We start from the raw sequence: 5,811 nt of genomic DNA, 5'->3' as shown, positions 1-5,811 counted from the left end.
AAAAGACAAACTTCATCGGCTGTCTCCAGGTGATCAGGTTCAGAAACTCTTTACCTTTTTTTTATTCCTTTTTCTACTTACAATGTTTCTTTTACAATAACATACATCCCTTTGGTAATCTCGAATGATATTATTAGTTTTTATCTCCCCTGCCGTTTCTCAACCTAGCAAATGTCTCTTCTAGGTCAAATGGTTCTTAAAAATTACTAAAAGAAAGATAGTGAAGTCCCTTAAGTCAAGTCTTGCTGAGATGTGACTTTCCATTTCCTCGGCTGTAAAATGGGATGGCTCCTACTTTATTTGCAAGTACAAAATAACTCCAGGCTGTTACTTGAAAATAACACCCCAGGTGATATCACCAGCCTGGGAGAGAAGAAGGAGAGTCCTAAACCCACCAACAGCATCTCTGCCTGGGGTTCACATCTCCTACACCTGCCTGCAATTGTTTGGTAGTCAGACCTTAAGAAAGGGTATATCTGCCATCTTTAGCAACTTTCAAAAACTACCCTCTGCAGTCAAACTAGACCCACACTTTTTTGCTGTTGTTTGATTGATCGGTTTTGTGTTTTTGTGGGTTGGTTGTTTTTTGGTTTGGGTTTTTTTTTTTCTGCCCCTATAGAGAGCAGTCATTCAGCCTCCAGCAGAGTAATGCCCAAAGTGCCAGATTCCTGGGGAACCACCCTAAGAGACCTCTTCTAGGAAGGATCCCCTGTTGCCAAATTTCCTGAGGATATAGCTAGGTGATCAGACCCTGTCAAACATCCTTCTCATCATAAAAACCCACTTGAAGAGGACTTCCCTGGAGGTCCAGTGGTTAAGACTTCGCCTTCCAATGCAGGGGGTGAGGGTTCGATCCCTGGTTGGGGAGCTAAGATCCCACATGCCTCGTGGCCAAAAAAACAAAGCAATATTGTCACAAATTCAATAAAGATGTTAAAAATGGTCCACATCAAAAAAATCTTAAAAAAAAAACCCACTTGAAATATTCACACCCATTAAGCATGCTATGTAAATTTACCTCACATTTCTTTGACCTTTATTGCTCAGTTGTTTTGGTATGAAAACTTTTTATTAAAATGGTCCTTTACACTTTTTTTCAATGGAATCTCACGCCCCCCCCCATCATTTTGAAAAGATCTGGCTATTCACCATTTTTTTTTCATTTAAAAAATAATAAATCTAGTGTCTTTCTCTAAAACGTGGTGGTTAGAAGATGATGGCTTTCTAAGATGTGTAGACTACAGTGTGTTTTGCTGCTTTAGAATTTTGCTGGAAATTTTTTTCGTGTGTGTACTTGTTAATTATTTCACGTTTCCCATAAATAGCATCAGTTCTCTATAGGGTGATGCTCGTTGTCCATAAGTAGTGATGGATCAATTTTCACCACCACTTATGCGGTTGAAGAGCCGCCTCTGAACCACTTTTCTCTCCAGCGATTCCTCTTCTTCCGCCTCTCCGCAGTCGGCCTGAAGGAATCTGAAAAGGGTGGCTGGAGACTCATTTTAATGAACCGCCCTATCCTTCGCCCCCCTGGGTACCCTGCACTCCGGCCGCCCCTGCCCCCTCCCGACCCGCACGCCCTCGGGTGGCATCCGGACGCAGCGTTCGAGGCTGCCAGTAGAGGGCACACTTACTTTACTTTCGCGAACCCCGGGCTCGGGTGCAGCCCTGGGAGGGGGCAGGGAAAGACGCTTTGCAGCAAAGCCCCGACCAGGGATTGGTCACTCCCCGCGTTTGCGGCAAAGGCCTGGAGGCTGGAGTAATCTGCAATCCTTAAAACTGAATTGTGCCGTGTACCTGATTTGGAGGAAGTCACTACTCATTTAACAATTGAACGCCGAGCAGCGAACTCAACGGGTAACAATCTATCTCGAACACAAGCATGTTATACGCGAGCCCCTCCCTGCCCCGAATTTTTTTCTCTTTTGGAATGAGGGGCGAGGGGCGTGGAAAAGTTTACTTAAAATGCCTTTGGGTGAGGGACCAGGGCTGGGGAAGATTGCCTCTGTTTTTAAGGCCCTAGCGTAATGCAGAATAGCAAATCCCGAGGGAATATGTATTGTATATTAAATATAGATTCACTGAGGGAGCGAACAAGTCATGTGCCGTGTTGGGCAAAATTCTAGGTCGACGTGTACGTGAAATGTACATAGATGTACGTGGATTAGGCATACGCACTTCACTATGGTATTCAGAAAAAAATGTATAGTCAGTGAACTGGGAAATCAATGCCTGAAATTCGGCCAATTTTTAATTGGCTGTTTTAATTGGCTCAAGACACCCCCCCCTCCAAAAAAAAAAAGACACGGAAGTAATACTTGGCCCCTCTCCTTAGATCAAAATCGATGTTGGGGTTTTTTTTGGTTTTTTGTTTTTTTGTCCAATAATAAAGAGGAAAGCAGACCCAGAAAGGAAGTCAACGTCCGATCTGTCCGAGGAGGAAAGAGTTAACGGTTTTCTTCACCAGGGACTCTGCTGACTCCCCAGGGTGGATCCGCCAGCTCGCCTCCTTCCCTCTTCTGGGGAGTCTGGTCCCACGGCTCGCGCCCACCCCTTCCCCAGTCAGTATCCTTCCGTCTAGCGCCTTTGATTTTCCCCAAACCTGGGAGCCCCAGAGTGGTGCAAACCGACACCACGGGGCGCAAAGAGGATTCGTCTCTTCTGAAACCCGGCTGCGGAATTGGGAACTCAGAGTGAGAGGCGCGGGGGTGGGCTGGGGGTGCAGACCGGCCGAGAGCGAGCGGGGGAGGGGCCCCGCGGCGCGCACCCGCAGGCGCGCTCCTGCCTTACTCCCGCGTACGGGGGGGGGGGGGGGGGGGGGTGGCGGGAAAACGGGCTCCCGCGGAGATCCGTGTAGGTCTGCGCGGGCGGGGCCGGGGGTGGGGGTGGGGTCGTCTGCGGCTTTGGCAGGGATTTGGGGGATTCATTCTGGGTGGAAGGTACCCAGCTGAGATAGCTGCACACACACAGAATGCATAACACCCCCCCAACAAATACAGTGGGTGTTTATTCATAACGCGTCCTCCAAGTATACGTGGCAGTGCGTTGTTGAATTATTTTTAAAATTCCAGGCACCATTTTCCTCCCTGTACCTCTGATCGTTTACCCCCATCGACACTCAATGCCCCACACACTCAGAGCGCGCGCCGGTCAATACCGCCTTCTTTCCTCCTCTCTTCGTAGGACTTATTTTCCAAATGCTACCCTTTCCCCGGCCTTAGGGAGGCGCCCGTCCGCCCGGGACGTGCGTGGCGTGGCCGTGGGTACACGGTGTATGCTCAGCGCGAAGAGTTCAGCTGTTCTGCCCGCGATGATTGCAGCACAGAGGACAAGTATGCTGTTTGTCAAACAGAGCGCTGCCTCAGAAGAGCCAGCAGCAGAGAAAGAGAGGTTTGAGCGGGGGCAAAAGAAAATGGTAGGCGCGCGCAGTTAATTCATGCGGCGCTGTGACTGTGTTTACATCCGAGAGCTCGGCGCACTGGAGTGCCAGGCTCAAAGGGCTGAGTCTCCTCCCCTCCGGCCCTCCCTCCCCACCAGCGCCCCTCCCGGGTTCCCAAAGCTGAGGGCGGGGGAGAAAGAAAAAAGATCCTCTCCTGTGAATCCCCGCCCACCGGCCTTTTATAGGCGAGGGTCTGCGCGGCCAAGGACCCCCGGGCTGCGCATCTCGCGGCTGCCCCTGCCGCCGCCGCGCCCCGGCCGCCGCCTGGCTCCCCAACGGCCTCTGGAAGGGCAGGGCTATTCAGAGGCTTGGCGGGAAAAAGAGAACAGAGGGGAGGGGCCGTGCCTTAGCAGTATAAAAGCCGGTTTTCTGGGCTTTATCTGACTCGCTGTAGTAATTCCAGCGAGAGGCAGAGAGGGAGCGAGCGGGCCCTCGAGGGTGGAAGAGCAGAGGCAGCCGAGCGAGCGGAGTCGCGCTCCGGGCGCCCGGGGAAGGGAGATCCGGAGTGAAAGGGGGGCTTCTGCGCCTCGGGCCCGGCCGCCCCCACCCCACCCTTCCCGCCGACCCCCGCCAGCGGCCCGCCACCCGCGCCGCATCCGCGAAACTTTGCCCGCTGCCCGCTGGAACTTACAACACCCGAGCGACAAGGCGACTCTCCGGACGCGGAGAGGCTCTTCTGCCTATTGGGGGAGTCACTTTTCCCCGCCGCTGCCCACGACCCGCGCCTCTGAAAGGCGCTCCTCTCCGCTTTTTGGACGCTGGATTTCCTTCGGAGAGTGGAAAACCCGGTGAGCACCCGGACCTATTGGCCTTTTAATTTATTTTTGCTACCGCAGTAATGCCGCGATGAGTCGAATGCCCGGATCGGTGTGTCTTTTCTCCCATTCCTGCGCTATTGACACTTTTCTCAGAGTAGTTGTGGTTGGTCGGGGTGGAGTGAAGACGAACCAGAACTGGGTCGGGGTACAGTGACTTGTCAAGATGGGAGAGGGGAAAACAGGGTGCGTTTTTGAAAGTAGCCTTGAGAGGTTTTTGCTTATGTAGATGGACGCTGACCCCGGCCGGCTGGACATTCTTCCTTTATTGCACTAATTGCTTTTGGCCTTTTGGGAGGAGAAGAGAAGGGTATATGCTTCTCGGTGGCAGAAAACCCTTTACATCCTGAGCTCCTTGGAGTAAGAATTACATATTGCGTGTGCGAGCGAGAGAGCTCCGCAGCCTCTGACTTTTCCCCGTCTCGGAAAGGGCATTTAAATTTCGGCTTACCGCATTTCTGACAGCCGGAGACAGACACACTGCGGCTTGTCCCGCCCGCCGATCCCCGCGGCGTTTCCAGTTCGCCCCCGGCTCCTTTTAGAAGTTGGCATTTGGCTTTTGAAAAGGATAATAAAATTAAAGATCTTGGTCTACAGAGAGGTTAGGATTTGGTGTTGGCGAGGCGCGGGGAGGGGGGGAAAGGGAGGCTGGGGCAAAGATGTGTCCGATTCTCCTGGAATTACTGACTCGGGGGGGAAACGAGGACAAATCTCTGCACCCAGCCTTGGCTCCCAGGCCGCCTCTGGTGTCCCCGCGCGGGTGTCCCTGCGCCCCTGAGATGCGGAGGACGGCAAGGAGCGGGGCTCGGGGCTTTTCCAGAACAGCTGCTACCCTCGGCGGGTGAGGGGAAGACGCCTGGCTCCGGGCGCGGAATCGTAGCAGGGTCTCCGGCGCAGTTGCGGCGCCGTATTGGGTGTTGAAGGGAGGTGTCCCTGTTATTATTTAACACTCCCCTTTTATGTATTGGCGGGGCGGGGAGGGGGGGCGTTAAGGCTCGAAGCTGAGCTTGCCACTCCAGCCCGCGAGGGAAAAGAAGAAAAGCCGGCAGAGGAAGGAAGGGGGGCGCGCTGGGGGTAGGGATGCAGGAGGCGGAGAAGGGAGGCTGGGAGGGGCGGTGGCGCCGGCGGGGGAAGGAGCGCGGCAAGGGCGCGAGTGGGAACGGGCGCGGCGCGAGGGGCCCCGGCGCGGGAGGGGGCCGCGCGCAGCCGCTCCCGCCGCGGCGCCTCTCGCAGCCTCCTTCAGGTGGCGCAAAACTTTGCGCCTCGGCGTTTGGCAGATCGTATTCCCCCCCACACCCCGCGCCGCCCCCCCCGGCCTGTTAAGGAGGCCAAAGCCGATTTCGATTGCTCGGCGGTCGCCGGGCCGACTCCCGGACTTGGCGCTCCGGGCTCCCGGGGGACGGAAGCTGCGCGGGCGCTACGGAGCTGCTTCGCCAAGTGTGTGTCTGAGATAGTAGAGGGTCACCCGGAGGGGGTGAAAGGGTGCCTTTTTGTTTTGGTTTGGGTTTTTTTTGCTCCCCCCCCCCCCCCCCCCCCCCCCTTCGGGCCCGGCCTGCG

The 5,811-nt window shown here is 54.6% G+C and overlaps 1 protein-coding gene across 2 annotated transcripts in view; it reads left to right on the top strand.

Moving 5' to 3' along the window:
- Positions 1 to 3,756: 3,756 nt before the first annotated feature.
- The window catches only part of MYC (MYC proto-oncogene, bHLH transcription factor), a 5,404-nt gene continuing 3,349 nt past the window's right edge, over positions 3,757 to 5,811 (top strand). Inside the window, exon 1 of one of the 2 annotated variants that reach the window (XM_007103918.4) lies at positions 3,757 to 4,227. The gene's annotated coding sequence lies outside the window, so the exon portion shown is untranslated. The remainder of the gene's footprint in view (positions 4,228 to 5,811) is intronic. The other variant, XM_007103917.4, reaches the window with a different exon arrangement.

The sequence above is a fragment of the Physeter macrocephalus genome, unplaced genomic scaffold (assembly GCF_002837175.3).
Source record: "Physeter macrocephalus isolate SW-GA unplaced genomic scaffold, ASM283717v5 random_1194, whole genome shotgun sequence".
NCBI classification, from domain to species: Eukaryota; Metazoa; Chordata; class Mammalia; order Artiodactyla; family Physeteridae; genus Physeter; species Physeter macrocephalus.
This window is presented reverse-complemented; position numbering and strand designations above follow the sequence as displayed.